Source organism: Neophocaena asiaeorientalis, unplaced genomic scaffold (genome assembly GCF_003031525.2).
Source record: "Neophocaena asiaeorientalis asiaeorientalis breed wild unplaced genomic scaffold, Neophocaena_asiaeorientalis_V1.1 scaffold147, whole genome shotgun sequence".
Lineage (NCBI taxonomy): Eukaryota > Metazoa > Chordata > Mammalia > Artiodactyla > Phocoenidae > Neophocaena > Neophocaena asiaeorientalis.
Window position 1 is genome coordinate 5155322 of NW_020173758.1, and position 18636 is coordinate 5173957.

The following is an 18636-nucleotide window of genomic DNA, read 5'->3' on the forward strand; positions in this document are numbered from 1 at the left end:
CTGATGAAAGAAGTCAAAGATGAGACAAACAGATGGAGAGATATACTATGTTCTTGGATTGGAGGAATCAATGTTGTGAAAATGACTATACTACCCAAAGCAATTTACAGATTCAGTGCAATCCCTATCAAACTACCAAAGGCATTTTTTTCAGAACTAGAACAAAAAATATTAAAATTTGTATGGAGACATAAAGGACCCTGAATAGCCAAAGCAAACTTGAGGGCAAAAAATGGAGCTGAAGGAATCAGACTCCCTGACTTCAGACTATACTACAAAGCTACAGTAATCAAGACAACATGGGGAGGCTTGGGCTTCCGTTGGAGCACAGAGAGAGGAATGGTGGCAAGAACACAGCCTGAAGGGGTTAGTGCACCACGGCTAGCCCGGAAGGAGTCCGGAAAAAGTCTGGACCTGCCAAAGAGGCAAGAGACTTTTTCTTCCCTCTTTGTTTCATGGTGCGCAAGGAGAGGGGATTAAGAGCACTGCTTAAAGGAGCTACAGAGACGGGCACAAGAAGCGGCTAACAGGGCGGACCACAGAGACGGGCATGAGACACTAAGGCTGCTGCTGCCGCCACCAAGAAGCCTGTGTGCGAGCACAGGTCACTCTCCACACCTCCCTTACAGGGAGCCTGTGCAGCCCACCACTGCAAGGGTCCCGGGATCCAGGGACAACTTCCCCAGGAGAACGCACTGTGCACCTCAGGCTGGTGCAACGTCACACCGGCCTCTGCTGCTGCAGGCTCACCCCGCACTCCGTACTCCTCCCTCCCCCGGTCTGAGTGAGTCAGAGCCCCCAAATCAGCGGCTCTTTAACCCCGTCCTGTCTGAGCGAAGAACAGACACCCTCCGGTGACCTACACACAGAGGCGGGGCCAAATCCAAAGCTGAACAAAGAAGAGGAAGGGAAATCTCCCCCAGCAGCCTCAGGAGCAGCAGATTAAATTTCCACCATCAACTTGATGTACCCTTCATCTGTGGAATACCTGAATAGACAACGAATAATCCCAAATTGAGGAGGTGGACTTTGAGAGCAAGATTTATGATTTTTTCCCCTTTTCCTCTTTTTGTGAGTGTGTATGTGTATGCTTCTGTGTGAGATTTTGTCTGTATACCTTTGCTTTCACCATTTGTCCTAGGGTTCTACCTGTCCATTTTTTTTTGTTTTTTTTTCCTTAAAATTTTTTTTCTTACTATTTTTTTATTTTAATAACTTTATTTTATTTTATTTTATCCTCTTTCTTTCTTTCTACTTTTTCTCCCTTTTATTCTGAGCTGTGTGGATGAAAGGCTCTGGGCGCTGCAGCCAGCAGTCAATGCTGTGCCTCTGAGGTGGGAGAGCCAACTTCAGGACACTGGTCCACAAGAGACCTCTCAGCTCCACGTAATATCAAATGGCAAAAATCTCCCAGAGATGTCCATCTCAACACCAACACCCAGCTTCACTGAACGACCAGCAAGCTACAATGCTGGACACCCTATGCCAAACAACTAGCAACACAGGAACACAGCCCCACCCATGAGCAGAGAGGCTGCCTAAAATCATAATAACTCAACAGACACCCCAAAACACACCACCAGACGTGGACCTGCCCACCAAAAAGACAAGATCCAGCCTCATCCACCAGAACACAGGCACTAGTCCCCTCCATCAGGAGGCCTACACAACCCACTCAACCAACTTTAGCAACTGGGGATAGACAACAAAAACAACGAGAACTAAGAACCTGCAGCCTGCAAAAAGGAGACCCCAAACACAGTAAGATAAGTAAAATGAGAAGATAGAAAAACACACAGCCGATGAAGGAGCAAGATAAAAACCCACCAGACTTAACAAATGAAGAGGAAATAGGCAGTCTACCTGAAAAAGAATTCAGAATAATGATAGTAAAGATGATCCAAAATCTTGGAAATAGAACAGAGAAAATACAAGAAACATTTAACAAGGACCTAGAAGAAATAAAGATGAAACAAGCAACGATGAACAACACAATAAATGAAAGTAAAAATACTCTAGAAGGGATCAATAGCAGAAAAACTGAGGCAGAAGAATGGATAAATGAACTGGAATATAAAGGAGTGAAAATAAATACTGCAGAGCAGAATAAAGAAAAAAGAATGAACAGAACTGTGGACAGTCTCAGAGACCTCTGGGACAACACTGAATGCACCAACATTCAAAATATAGGAGTTCTAGAAGAAGACAAGAAAAAGAAAGGGACTGAGAAAATATTTGAAGAGATTATGGTTGAAAAATTCCCTAATATGGGAAAGGAAATACTTAATCAAGTCCAGGAAGCACAGAGAGTCTCATACAGGATAAATCCAAGGAGAAACACGCCAAGACACATATTAATCAAGCTGTCAAAAATTAAATACAAAGAAAGTATATTAAAAACAGCAAGGGAAAAACAACAAATAACACACAAGGGAATCCCCATAAGGTTAACAGCTGATCTTTCATCAGAAACTCTGCAAGCCAGAAGGGACTGGCAGGACATATTTAAAGTGATGAAGGAGAAAAACCTACAACCATGATTACTCTACCCAGCAAGGATCTCATTCAGATTTGATGGAGAAATTAAAATCTTTACAGACAAGCAAAAGCTGAGAGAGCTCAGCACCACCAAACCAGCTTTACAACAAATGCTAAAGGATCTTCTCTAGGCAAGAAACACAAGAGAAGGAAAAGACCTATAATAACAAACCCAAAACAATTAAGAAAATGGGAATAGGAACATACATATCGACAATTTCCTTAAATGTAAATGGATCAAATACTCCCACCAAAAGATACAGACTGGCTGAATGGATACAAAAAGAAGACACATATATATGCTGTCTACAAGAGACCCACTTCAGACCCAGAGACACATACAGACTGAAAGTGAGGGGATGGAAAAAGATATTCCATGCAAATGGAAGCCAGAAGAAAACTGGAGTAACAATTCTCATATCAGACAAAATAGACTTTAAAATAAAGACTATTAGAAGAGACAAAGAAAGACACTACATAATGATCAAGGGATTGATGCAAGAAGAAGATATAACAACTGTAAATATTTATGCATCCAACATAGGAGCACCTCAATACATAAGGCAAATACTAACAGCCATAAAAGGGGAAATCGACAGTAACACATTCATAGTAGGGGACTTTAACACCCCACTTTCACCAATGGACAGATCAACCAAAATGAAAATAAATAGGGAAACACACGCTTTAAATCATACATTAAACAAGGTAGACTTAGTTGATACTTATAGGACATTCCGTCCAAAAACAAGAGAATACACATTTTTCTCAAGTGCTTATGGAACATTCTCCAGGATAGATCATACCTTGGGTCACAAATCAAGCCTTGGTAAATTTAAGAAAATTGAAGTTGTATCAAGTATCTTTTCTGACCACAATGCTATGAGACTAGATATCAATTACAAGAAAAGACCTGTAAAAAATACAAACACATGGAGGCTAAACAATACACTACTTAATAACGAAGTGATCACTGAAGAAATCAAAGAGGAAATTAAAAAATACCTAGAAACAAAAGACAATGGAGACACGACAACCCAAAACCTATGGAAGGGAGAAAAAGCAGTTCTAAGAGGGAAGTTTATAGCAATACAATCCTACCTTAATAAACAGGAAACATTTCGAATAAACAACCTAACCTTGCACCTAAAGCAATTAGAGAAAGAAGAACAAAAAACCCCCAAAGTTAGCAGAAGGAAAGAAATCATACAGATCAGATCAGAAAAAAATGAAAAAGTAATGAAGGACACAATAGCAAAGATCAAGAAAACTAAAAGCTGGTTCTTTGAAAAGATAAACAAAATTGATAAACAATTAGCCAGACTCATCAAGATAAAAAGGGAGAAGATTCAAATCAAAAGAAGTAGAAATGAAAAATGAGAAGGAACAACTGACACTGCAGAAACACAAAGGATCATGAGAGATTACTACAAGCAACTCTATGCCAATAAAATGGACAATCTGGAAGAAATGCACAAATTCTTAGAAATGCACAGCCTTCTGAGACTGAGGCAGGAAGAAATAGAAAATATAAACAGAACAATCACAAGCACTGAAATTGAAAATGTGATTAAAATCTTCCAACAAACAAAAGCCCATGACCAGATGGCTTCACAGGTGAATTCTATCAAACATTTAGTGAAGAGCTAACACCAATCCTTCTCAAACTCTTCCAAAATATAGCAGAGGGAGGAACACTCCCAATCTCATTCTACAAGGTCACCATCACCGTGATGCCAAAACCAGACAAGGATGTCACAAAGATAGAAAACTATAGGCCAATATCACTGATGAACATAGATGCAAAAATCCTCAACAAAATACTAGCAAACAGAATCCAACAGCACATTAAAAGAATCATACGTCATGATCAAGGGGGGTTTATTCCAGGAATGCAAGGATTCTTCAATATATACTGATGAATCAATGTGATACACCATATCAACAAATTGAAGGAGAAAAACCATATGGTCTTCGCAATAGATGCACAGAAAGCTTTTGACAAAATTCACCACCGTTTGAAATAAAAACCCTCCAGAAAGTAGTCATAGAGGGAACTTTCCCAACATAATAAAGGCCATATATGACAAACCCACAGCCAACATCGTCCTCAATGGTGAAAAACTGAAGCCATTTCCACTAAGATCAGGAACAAGACAAGGTTGCCCACTCTCACCACTCTTATTCAACATAGTTTTGGAAGTTTTAGCCACAGCAATCAGAGAAGAAAAGGAAATAAAAGGAATCCAAATCGGAAAAGAAGAAGTTAAGCTGTCACTGTTTGCAGATGACATGATAGTATACATGGAGAATCCTAAAATGCTACCAGAAAACTACTAGAGCCAATCAATGAATTTGGTAAAGTAGCAGCATACAAAATTAATGCACAGAAATCTCTGGCATTCCTATACAAATTGTAAAGCATTTATACTCCAATAAAGATGTAAAAAAAAAAAAAAAGACAACATGGTACTGGCACAAAAACAGAAATATAGATCAATGGAACAGTGTAGAGAGCCCAGAGGTAAACCCACACAACCATGGTCAACTAATCTATGACAAAGGAGACAAGGATATACAATGGAGAAAAGATTCTTTTCATAAGCGATGCTGAGAGAACTGAACAGTTACATGTAAAAGAATGAAAATATAACACTTCCTAACACGATACACAAAAATAAACTCAAAATGGATTAAAGACCTAGATGTGAGACAGGACATTATAAAACTCTTAGAGGAAAACATAGGAAGAACACCCTTTGAGATAAGTCACAGCAAGATCTTTTTTGATCTTGAGAAATGGAAATAAAATAAAAAATAAACAAATGGAACCTAATGAAACTTAAAAGCATTTCCATAGCAAAGGAAACCATAAACAAGATGAAAAGACAGCTGTCAGAATGGGAGGAAATATTTGCAAAGTAATCAACGGACAAAGGATTAATCTCCAAAATATATAAACATCTCATGCAGCTCAACATTAAAAGACAAAGAACCCAATCATAAAATCAGCAGAAGACCTAAATAGACATTTCTCCAAAGAAGACATACAGATGGCGAAGAGGCAGATGAGAAGCTGTTCAACATCGTTAACTACTAGAGAAATGCAAATCAAAACTACAATGAGGTATCACCTCACACCAGTTAGAGTGGGCATCATCAGAAATTCTACAAACAACAAATGCTGCAGAGGGTGTGGAGAAAAGGGAACCCTCTTGCACTTTTGGTGGGAACGTAAATTGATACAGCCACTATGGAGAACAATATGGAGGTTCCTTAAAAAACTAGAAATACAATTACCATATGACCCAGCAATCCCACTCCTGGGCATATATCCAGAGAAAACCATAATTCAAAAAGGCACATGCACCTGGATGTTCATTGCAGCACTATATACAATAGCCAGGTCATGGAAGCAACCTAAATGCCCATCAACAGACACAGGGATAAAGAAGAAGTGGTACATATATACAATGGAATATCACTCAGCCATAAAAAGGAACAAAATTGGGTCATTTGTTGAGACGTGGGTGGATCTACTTTCATACAGAGTGAAGTAAGTCAGAAAGAGGAAAACAAATATCATATATTAATGCATATATGTGCAATCTAAAAAACGCTACAGATGAAACGATTTGCAAGGCAGAAATAGAGACACAGAAGTAGAGAACAAATGTATGGACACCAACGGGGAAAAGCAGGGAGGTGGTGGCGGTGGTGGTGGTGGGATGAATTGGGAGAATGAGATTGACATATATGCATGAATATGTATAAAACAGATAACTAATAAGAACATGCTGTTTAAAAATTAAATTAAATTAAATTTAAAAAAAAGCAAGCATGTATGTTATGGGTTGTATGTTCTTGTGTAAAAAAAGGGGAAGATTTCTGTCCTTGCAATCTCTTAGCAGATTGCCTGTGATGCACATTACACTCTCGTTTAATGCTTATTTAATAAAAGTGGTTTGTTTCTCAACTATCTTTGTGAAGAGGATTTTGGATTGGAAGATTTTTTTTCTTTTTGATTATATTTCCCTAACACAGGTAGGGTCCAATCGACCACCTGGGTAGCTGGAGTTTCAGCGGGGAACCCTCAGCCCGGATGACAGAGCTAAGATGTTTATTTACTCATCTACCCTGATCCCACTCCATTTTCCCTGCCTCAGTGTGAAGGAGATTTTGAGCTGTTCCTCTTTTCCTAAAATTGTACAAATATTCAGTGGTCTCTGTGCTGCCTTTAGACAGTAAACATGTTAGCCTCTTACATGTTAGATATTGCAGAGTCATTTATGAGCCGAAAAGAATTGAAGTAAAACTTTGCTTATGTTAACATTTTTTTGAAAATAGAATTTTTATACTTGGTAAATCCTAATACCCCAGATTTTTTCAAAATTAATTAACTAATTAATTTTTGGCTGTGTTGGGTCTTTGTTGCTCCACAGGCTTTCTCTAGTTGCAGCGAGCAGGGGCTACTCTTCATTGCGGTGCACAGGCTTCTCATTGTGGTGGCCTCTCCTGTTGTGGAGCACGGGCTCTAGGTGTGTGGGCTTCAGTAGTCATGGCTCGTGGGCTCTCGAGTGCAGGCTCAGTGCTTGTAGTGCACGGGCTTTGTTGTGCTGCGGCATGTGGGATATTCCCAGACAAGGGCTCGAACCCGTGTCTCCTGCATTGGCAGGCAGATTCTTAACCACTGTGCCACCAGGGAAACCCAATACCCCAGATTTGTAAACAGAACAAGTATAGCGACAACCACCACCACCCCAACCAGTTTCAGACCTATTCCTCTGGTCAAAAGTGGAGAAAAAATTTCTCCCTCCTCCTTATTGTTTTTAATTGTAGTAAAAAACCAAACACATAATATGACATCTACTCACAACAATTTTTTAAACATATAGTGCAATATTGTGAACTACATGAGTATTGTCGTACAGCAGATCTCTAGAACTTTTTCATTGTATGTGACATAAACTCTACACCCAATGAACAATAACTTCCCATTCCCCCCTGCCCCCAGTCTCTGGCCACCACTATTCTACTCTCTGCTTCTATAAATATGACTACTATAGATACCTCATATAAGTGTAATCATGCAGTATTTATCTTTCTGTTGCTGGTTAATTTTACTTAGCATAATGTCCTCAAGTTTCATCCATGTTGTAGCATATGATAGATTTTCTACTTTGTTAAGGATGAATAATATTCCACTCTATGTATATACCGCATTTTCTTTATCCATTTATCCATAAATGGACATATAGGTTTTCTCCACCTCTTGGCTTTGCAAATAATGCTGCAGTGAATGTGGGAGTGCAAACCTCTCTCTGAGATCCTGTGTTCAAGTAGGATTGCTGGATCATACAGTAGTTATTTTTATAATTTGTTGAGGAAAGTGCATACTGTTTTCCATAGGGGCTGCACATTTTACATTCCTAACAACTGTGCAAAAGGGTTTCAATTTCTCTACATCCTTTCCCGCACTTATTTTCTGTGATTTTGATAATGGCTATCCTAACAGGTGTGAGTTAACGTCTGATTGTGGTCTTGATCTGCATTTCCCTGATGACTGGTAATGTTGATCACCTTTTCATATACCTGCAGGCAACTTGTATGTCTTCTTTGAGAAATGTTTGTTCAAGGTTTTTGAGCATTTTTAAATTAAGTTATTTGGGTATTTTTGCTACTGAATTGTATGAGTTCCTTATATATTTTTTTTTATATTAACCCCTTATCATATATATGGTTTGCAAATATATTCTCCCATTCTACAGGTTTCCTTTTCACTCTGTTGATTGTTTCCTTCCCTTTATGCAGAAGCATTTTAGTTTGCTGTAGTCTCACTTGCCTACTTTTGCTTTTGTGGCTTGTGCTTTCGGTGTCATAGCCAAGAAATTATTACCAAGACCAACGTCATCAAGGTTTCCGCCTATGTTTTCTTCTAATTTTATAGTTTCAGGTCTTTCCCTTAAGTCTTTTTTTTTTTTTTTTGGGGGGGGTACGCGGGCCTCTCACTGTTGTGGCCTCTCCCGCTGTGGAGCATAGGCTCCGGACGCGCAGGCTCAGCGGCCATGGCTCACAGGCCCAGCCGCTCTGCGGCATGTGGGATCTTCCTGGACTGGGGCACGAACCTGTGTCCCCTGCATCGGCAGGCAGACTCTAAACCACTGCGCCATCAGGGAAGCCCATCCCTTAAGTCTTTAATCCATTTTGAATTTATTTTTGTGTATGATGTAAGATAAGGGTCCAATTTCACTCTTTTACATGTGGATATTCTCAACACCATTTGTTGAAAAGACTATTCTGTCCCCGTTTATCAAAGATCATTTACTGTATATGCATGGGTTTATTTCCTGGGATCTTTATTCTATTTCATTGGTCTATGTCTGTCTTTATGACAATATCATACTGCTTTTATTACTCTAGCTTTGTAATATGTTTTGAAGTTAGGAAGCATGAGACCTCCAGCTTTGTTCTTTTATTCAAGATTGCTTAGTTATTCAGGGCCCTTTGTGGTTTCATATAAATTTTACAATTGTTTTGTCTATTTCTGCAAAGAATGCTGTTAGAATTCTTACAGAAATTGCATTCAAAATGTAGATTGTTTTGGGTAGTAAGGACATTTGAATAATCCTCAAACCCTTCCCAAAAAATTGAAAAGAAGGGAACACTTCCAACCTCATTTTATGGGGACAGTATTACCCAAAGCCAGACAAAGACACTACAAGAAAAGAAAACTATAGGCCGATAGACCTCATGAACATATATGTGAAAATCCTAAACAAAATACTAGCAAGCTAAATTCAACAGCACATTAAAAGGGTCATACACCCTGTCAAATGAAATTTATCACTGGGAGGCAAGGATGTTTTCACATATGCAAATCAATGCATGTGCTTCACCACATTAACAGAATGAAGGGTAAAAATCACAAGATCATTTCAATAAATTCAGAAAAAGCATTCGATAAAATTCAACACTATTTTTTGATAAAAGCACTCAACAAACTTGGAATAGAGGAAATTACCTCAACGTGACAAGAGTAATTTATGAAAAGCCTACGGGTAGTATCATACTGCACAGTGAAAACCTGAAAGCTTTTCCTCTCAGATGAGGAAAAAGTCATGGATGCTGACTCCAACCACTTCAGTTCAGCATAATATTGGATGTCTTAGCTAGAGCAACTAGATAAGGAAAAGAAGAATTAAAATGATCTCTGTTTTTTTTTTTTCTTTTTGCAGTACGCGGGCCTCTCACTGTTGTGGCCTCTCCCGTTGCAGAGCACAGGCTCTGGACGCGCAGGCTCAGTGGCCATGGCTCACAGGCCCAGCCGCTCTGCGTCATGTGGGATCTTCCCGGACCGGGGCACGAACCTGTGTCTCCTGCACCGGCAGGTGGACTCTCAACCACTGCACCACCAGGGGAGCCCCGATCTCTGTATTTAAATAACATAATCTTATGTGTATAAAACCTTAAAGATTCCACCAACAGAATCATTAGAACTAATAAATGAACTTAGCAAAATTGCAGGATACAAAATGAATATACAAAAATCAGCTGCACTTATATACACTAACAACAAACTATCCTAAAAGTAAATTAAGAAAACAATCCATTTGCAATAACATCAAAAAGAATAAAACATATAGGAATAAATGTAATCACGGGGAAGAAAGACTTGTACAACAAAAACTACAAAACGTTGCTGAAAGAAATTAAAGAAGACACAAATACATGGAAAGAAATGTTCTCCCTTTTGTGTGGTACACGTTGGTACCCTATATGTTGATTAATCCTTATATTCAAACACATGTTTAGCCTGTTCAGCTCTGTCCAGAGTCATCTACATGTTAATGGAATCACTTTGCAATTGTCAGTGGGTCAGAAAGGCAACCTCTGGATTAGAAGAAGCAGGTTAGGTGGGTGGCTTGAGGTGGAACAGAGAACCTGAAGAGGCACAGTGGAGAAAAGTGATAAAGAAAGGACTGGGAAATAAAGAATCCAGGGAAAGTACTGAATCTTAGGAAAAGAAAGAATTGATAAAGTTTATCTTGCTGAACCCAGCAAAATGGTTGCAGAAAAGTAAAAATTTCAGGACATTCTAGACTAAGGATTCAAAATCAAAATAGCCAATTTAGAGGTATCAGGGGTAAGTTATGAGATTTACCTATTGCTTGAACCAGGAGTTATCACTGGAAGCAACTCAGAAAGGGTCCTGAGTAAGGGAAGGAGCAGTGACAGGTATTACCTAACAGAGTAAAGCCCTAGAAAAGAAAATCAATCTTTTGTAGTAATATTAACTACGATGATACTGTCGATCTAAAATTTGCCTGCTTCCATGTAGTTTATGCATAAAGAATCTTTATTCAATTGCAAAGTAATTTCTACTATACAATTAATTGAGATTGTACTGATTCCCAGTCATTGAAAAGGAAGACCCAGGCCCTGTTCCTCAAGTCTGAAGAGGCAAAGTGTCCTTAGTCCTTTGAATGATGCTTTTGCAAGAGACTAGTAGAAGAGTTGAATGCTTTAAAAAAAAAAAAAAGTGTTTTCAGACACTTGACCTCATTATCTATTATGCCACATTTATCTCCATAATTTCCATCCTTCTCAATAGAGATTTTATTGTTACCCATAAAACTGTGTCGGGAAGAGAGTGTGAAAGTCAACCTCTCCTACTGCCATGTCTGATAAGGAAGGGACACTGTGAGAAAAGGTACCATAAGGGGACTACTGCTGCAGTCGACAACATTGTTTCTCCTCCTATCCCTTACAGAACCCCTTAATGAGCAAACAAAACTGGTTCTTACTCTTTAATTGATCTTTCCAAAGACCTCAGAATGAAAGAACCGCTGGCAAGCTCAGAGCCAGTGAGGATAATGGAGGAATTACTCACAAAAACAGCGTCAAATATTTGCTTCTCAAAATTGGAGGGTTAGTCTGACTTAGGAAAAATACCATATAATCAAAACCAAATTTGCTGTTTATGTTTGTGGCTAATTGAAATCTATTCATGAAAGAACTTTCTAGCTGCTAAAAAAAAATCTCTGATGTGTAGTTGGATTTCTTATGACATATGTTTGTTATAGATATTGTCTGACTTCCCAATTTCTCATAAGAAAGGCTTTAAAGAAAACACAAACTGCCTTACTTGAAACTCTCCAACTGTGCTTTATTCATCATTCTAGCTACCATACAATTTCCAAAGTTCCAATTACAATGATTTGTGTTCTAAGGAGACAGCGTTTTCAGTTAGCAACTCTTTAAAAAGCATCAGTGATGCTGAGCAAACAGGTAACTTATTTGGCATGTGGGTTTTATGACTCTGATGGCATTTTCTGTATCATGTCCATTGCTTCACAGAGAATTGATATTGAAGAATCAGCGTGTAGCACTCACTCAAAGAGCATGTAATGGTGATAATTATTTTATTGGTGTCCATGCCATGAATCTCTCTAGAAAGAACAACCCTCATTTTTAGTCATAAGAAAAAGATATTGATGTCCTTGAATAGGACATTTTAATAATAGTTTCATTATGCAGTTGAAAAGCATCTTGTCTTCCTCAAATATCTTCCCACACCAACTCATTTGATTCTCAAACCAACTTTTTAAGATAGTTGGGCAATTGTGACCTCTATTTTATAGATAATAATAATAATATCAACTCACATCTATATAGTGCTTTCTAGTTTGTGAAGTGCTTTTATTGCCCTTCACAATTACATCTGAGGTAGGTAGTATGTTCCATATTTTCTCAAGATTTTTGTTGAGAAAAGGCTTAAAAGGTTGCCCACACAGCAAGTTCCCAAGTATTTGTCCCTGCTACTGCTCCTACAGGTGGACTATTATATCCTCTGGGAATTCTTTGAAGGATCACATAAGTGTTTATCAACAAAAGTTTAGCTAACTTCAAATGTATTTGGAACTCTTTACTTAAGCAAACATTATCAGAAACTTTAAGCACTGTCTCAGTAACCCATGGCAAGATTGATTAACCATTCCAAGTGTGAATGTCAAATTTGTTAGATGTTAATCCTTAGGCAGAATTCCTCTTGGTCAGCAATTATTGCTTCTCCAATCTCAATGGTCCATACATATATGAATAGAACAAGAAAACTCTGCCTTTCCAGCGATCTGCAGATAAAGACTTATCAATAGCAAGGTCCAAGATTGGTCTGGGATCATAGTTTACATTTGTTTAATGTAAAATATATAATCTTATATCTGTTCACTCTAGGAGTGGTGATATTTGCTTCCTATAGAAGGTTGTGGTGAGTCAGTTGATGGATGGTCAGGCCATAGACGTGTGTTCTGAATTCGCAAAGCAGATGTTAACACCTGCCCTACCAATCCCTCAGCCAACAGATATTTGCTAAATTTCTACTATTTACCAGTTGAAATACCAAGCATGTGAAAGATTTAAGCATTAAACATGTATGAGCCAGAATCCTTGAATTGTTAAGAGGACCAAGAAAGCATATATGTGAAAATCATTTGTATTCCATACTTATTAAACACCTACCTATTAAACACAGGCCCTGCCCTCACAGAATTTATAATCTCTAAATAAATAAAATGCTGCTATCATTATTACTAGTAATTCTTATTATTACCATAATATCATTTATTGCTAATAATGATATTTATGACAATAATATATAAACTAATATTCAGATTAATACTCTCTTCAGTATTTTTTCAAAAAAAGCAAATAGTAAGAACTAACTAGCTAATAACAATCCACAAGATTTAATTCAATCTTTTCAAAGTACTACCCCTAGGCCTTGAAACCATATCTAAATGTATTGGGTTTTTTTTAATTCAAAAGGTGATATTTTGCTGTGGACCCTTGGATTAAATTCAATCTTTTCATTGTTATTTTCGTAGTGTGTTGTGCTAAATCTTGAAAATATATTTATATAATCTCTTGGCTATTGTTTGGTGGCAAAAGATTTCTTTCCCCTGCAATGAGCATGTATTTATTTGCTTTGTCAGACATGAGGGTGAGGTCACTGAGTGAAGAATAGAGGCCAAAGGAGTGCGAACATGAGTGGGATGCTGAAGTTCTAGTTCTACCTTGGTTCGAAGATGTGCTTGTGTCTGAAAGTAGGTGTAAGGATTTAGGCTGAATGTAGAAGCACAAGCAAGCAGGGTGTGAGTATAAGGGAGACCAGCTAAGTAAAGGTGAGAAATAGTGCAGCCATATTTCCTCAGTGCAACGATCAGTCCCAGAAAACTAGAAACATTCAATACACTGAGTATCACGCTGCTGGGACTGTTTTTACAGATGACCTTTGCTCACCACTTGCCCCACAGCCTGCGCATTGAATCACAGCGAAGGCTGTGTACAATCTCTGCGTTTCTCGCTGAATTGTTGGAGATTGAGATCAGTCTCTATGGCAGGGGCGGGGCAGATGGGGACAGAGTAGGGGAAAAGGGGCACAGCCATACTTCACTCAGCAGCAGTCATTTTTAGACCAGGCCCATGTACTTTTTGGTACCCTTCTAGGTCTCTCTAATTATTTACAAGCCTCTAATCATTCTTGTCTTCACTCAGTGAAGAAAAAAACCAGGATGGTGTTTTAGTCACACTCCATGCCACACCGAAGTAGGGAAGCTAAGTCACTGTGCTTACAAGAGACTAAGGGCCTTTTAATAAACCAGCTGTCACCCCTCCGCATGCACACACGCACGCACACACACACACTTCGGCCTTAGTGGAGGAGAAGGCTCAGGGTCTCCCCTCAGCCCTGGCTGCTGATGCATAACTGACAGCCCCGACATGCCCCCTCCCACACTTCAGCTCTCTGAGCTTTGCTGGTCCTGCCCTGCCCTCACACCTGTGTCTCACTTCTGTCGTTCCCCTGTGGAACTGTGCCCTGAATATGCATTTGACTCAATCTGACCTTGTTTGGTATTTATATAAACTCTGAGTTTCTGTTAGATGTCCTGAACTTCTATTGACTTCTTCCCTATCTTTACTGCTAATAAATAACCACCTTTCCCCACAACACACAGAGACACACACACACACACACACACGCACAAAGAGACACACACGCACGCACACAGACACACACACGTGCACACACATACACACACATGCACGCAGACACGTACACATACACAGATCAAGAAGAGTCTCCAATTTTTAAATCCCGAGCTTGTTTTCATGCCATTAATGTCCTCCTTGCCATCTTGATCCGAACGTGACCCAGTTGGAGTGCTGGCCAATTTTACAGCTCCTTTGAGTCACATTTTAAGCCTCATTACTGGGCTTAAAATGATTTGCAGCGCCTCCCACTCTGAAATATAAGCTTTTTAAACATAAAGTTCCACTATAAATAGAACTGCTCTGAAATTACATGTGGCACGTAATTAAGTGGTACACATTTAAGTACTCAGCTGTTTTGTAATTCTACGGGACCTGATGGTGCTGCACTGAAATCCAGAAAGTACACTGCCCTTATTCTGGGCATCATCAAATCCAGGAGGAGGGCAGCCACAGATTGAGTTCACTGGGGCGTGGTATGAATAAGCAGCACTTGGAAGCAGGGGACCCCACATCAAATGCATTTTCCTTCTCCAGCTCAGAAGCATCATGACATCAGTACCTAGAATCTTGGCTGCACCTCCTGGTAAACAGGGCCGGGCCTGTCCTCCTGCTGCCACAGTAGGCTGTGCATCTGCTGATAAGGATCAGAAAAAGTTATAGCTCACGGGAGAAGTGGAGCTTCTCCCTGGGCAGCAAATCTACTGACAGGCACATGGGCTTTTCTGCCTTTGGCAAGCTGGAAGCACGGGGCTAGAAGAGCAAGTAACAGATAGAAGAAAAAGCTGGCTAAAGTCTCTTACCTGTGACTGTACCTGCAGCTCCCTTTGCCTCTGCAGAGTGCCAACCACAGTTACATTAGCAGGCTGCTAGTGTGGTACCATCAATATTTAAAGGGGGAAAGGGAAAGGGAGGAGGGAGGGAGGGAAGCTCCAGAAGTCATTTTCATTTCTGAAAGAGGTCAGAGAGTATCTCGAGAGTATCTCCTTTCCTTCTCTCATGACTAATTGCTTTTGAGCCTTGGGACTGAATGCCAAGGCCTAAAATAGGCCTTTTCTGGGCAAGAATAGGAATGCAAACAGGAAAAGAATGGGACAAAGAATAAAGGAAAAAAGATGTAAAGCAAAAGGGAAAGAAAAAAAGAGGGTGATCAGATGGCGAAGCAGAACAGAAAGAGAACTGAGCGGGCCTGAGTAAAATCAAGCACTTGTTCAGTAGTCCTGGAGGAAGATTTTCCCATTTTCCTAAACAGAGGAAAAAACAGACATGAATGAGCATTTACCACTGTGAACATTGCTGAGTGCTACAGCATCATGGGAAGTACGTTGACCTGCTCTGGCCAAGGAAAGAAATTATAGAAACATATTATTTAAGTGCTGAAAGGGAATTTAGAGGTCATTTAATTCAATCTCTTATTCAATGTAAGATGTCAGATAATTAGCTCTCCATCTTCTTCTTATAGATCTTTTAAAATGAGGGAGTCACTACCAGAAAAGTTGTTTGTGTCCATTTTAGATAATGTTCAGATATGGAAAGTTCTTCCTTCTTTTGAAGAAGAAATTGCTTCCAAAAAATTGGGAAGCAAATTTTGTCACCCCAAAATGTGTCTCTTTGGCATGAGAGTTAATTTAGGTTGATTATTTTTAAGAAACAGAAGACCCAGGAAGTTTTTCTTGTTACCTCCTCCTTAACTGCCTAAAAGAATTTAGATAAAGGGCTTGTTGCAGGAATAGAGCTATCCAGAGATGTATGTAAAGAATATGGGCTGGTGTGGTGGGGAAAACTCAGCAGAGCCTAGAGATCAGAGTCCGCTGTGTCCATTGTCTCTGCTTGGCTCAGGAAACATTAATTTACCAAACATTTGCTTTTCCATGTCAATGTGAATTGTCTGTCTCCCCTTTGAAGTGCCTAAACCACTACCCCTAACCTCTTCTTTTGTCTTTAGCTGAAGATGGTATTTAAGGTCAGGGTTTCTGCTATTTTGGCTAGTTACTCAGTTCTCCTGGGTCTCTCCCATACATACATGTTATTAAATTTTTGTTTGATTTTCTTCTGTTAATCTGTCTCATGTCAATTTAATTCTTAGACCAACCAGAAGAACTTAGAAAGGCAGAGGAAAATGTCTTTCTCCTCAACACTTCCAATGGTGTACTTCTGTGGGCACAAAGAGAAAAAATAGAAAAGAAAAAAGTAGAAGGAAGGGAGGGAAGGGAGGGAAAGTATATATTGGAAGATCACATGATAACTAAAAAGAATGTATAAAGAAAATAAATGAATATTAAAAAGAGATGGAAATTGTGACTCTGAAGAAAAAGGAAAATTGAAAATAAAAGGAGGCTATACGAAGGTGTCCACCATTGAAAGAGGAGAGATAGAAACAGAGAAGACTGTTTTCTCTTCTAATTAATTTTATTCTAATATTTCTTTCATGACTTTTATAACTTTTCCAAATAGAACTTTATTGTTCTGGAGAATAATGGTAGCAGCTTAATTGTCTTTTTGTGTTATAATTCTGAAAGTGTTATTTTTCTCTAATTTTCCAAACACAGCCATAATCTCTACAATCCAGCTTTTGATTCAAGAATGATGAAGCTAAATTTGTGATTCTTCTGTCTAACATGGCCATTACACGGTTGGAGATACAGTAATTGCTTTTTTTGTTTTTCAAGTGTTAGTGATTTTCTGTACTATAAATAACTGGATGTTCTCAAGTTGTTCATAAACAACTTCCATCTGGGGTCCAAAATTATAATGGGTTTGGCTTGATATGTATTTATGTATTGCCAGCATCTGACATCCATTAAAAAGAGAGGTTTTATCTACTGACCTGTTCCTAGTCACATGTTCCTGAATTTCCAAATAATTTCAAAATGCCCTGTTCATTTGTGTTTCCTTAAAGCAAATACATCTTTACAGAAACAATATTCATTTTAAATTTATTCCCTACACAACAATAAGGAAGCCATGAGTACATATTATTCCTGTAGAGGGAATCTCTTCACATACAACACATTAGATAAAAGAATTGCGAAGACAATGCTGCAATAAGGAGATTATTGCTCACTTGTGGGGTTTTTAAAAAGTTTGATTTTCCTATTTGTCAGAAATCTTTGAGTTAAAGAAACATTTGAGAGACCAGTACTTCTGATGAAGAAAAGAATGTTCTTAATATGTTATCCAAAGTAAATGCTTTGTTATGAGAATCCTCCAAATTTTATATAAAATTCTCTCATACAGCTCGAATAAACTCTTTGACTTGAAAATTACACAGAAAACTCCATGTGATTGTCTCATTTGGATGTTAACTGAGCGAGAAAATATCTCCTATGGACTTTTACACTGAAACATTTTTCATCATTTGTTTTTATAGTTCTTCATGAAAAATAGCAGTATATTGAGAAATCCAAAAAGAAATGTTGTCTTCTCCAATATTAGGAGGACAGATTTGAAATCCAGGAGAGGAAAAACATTTTTTATCACCAAACTGAAATAAGCTATGAGATTTTCTTGTTTCAAGAGATATAATTCACTCACATGAATGCTAATGGTAAATGAGTACTGTCATCAGAAAAAGAGCTGTTCATATGCTGTGATAACTTTTGAGACAGCTCATAAGGTGTTATCCATGATGGTGGCTGAAAATTTTCAGGTTAAAGAGTATCTATACTACTGAAAACTACCACCTTCAATAACAAGATCTGAGAGTAAGTAAAAGTCATATTCTCCCACCCCAGGATTCAATCTGTCTGCTTCTTACTACATTCGTATTTCTGACACCCAAATTGGAGATCTTATTTATGAAGTGCATGATGATTAGTATAGAAACTAGATTAATCCATATCAACATGGATATTCTGGCAACTTTTTCTTCCTTCCACACATTCTTTTCTCTGAGAGTTGAGTTGAGTTATATTGAAGAAGAGATCTCCTTACCTTTATCTCTTTCAATTTTCTACCAATGACACTTTTTCCAAATTTTCCAAAATACTTTCTGCTGCCTTAGCTTTGTAGCCATTATCCACTTACCCTGTGATCTTGCCCAGCCACTCA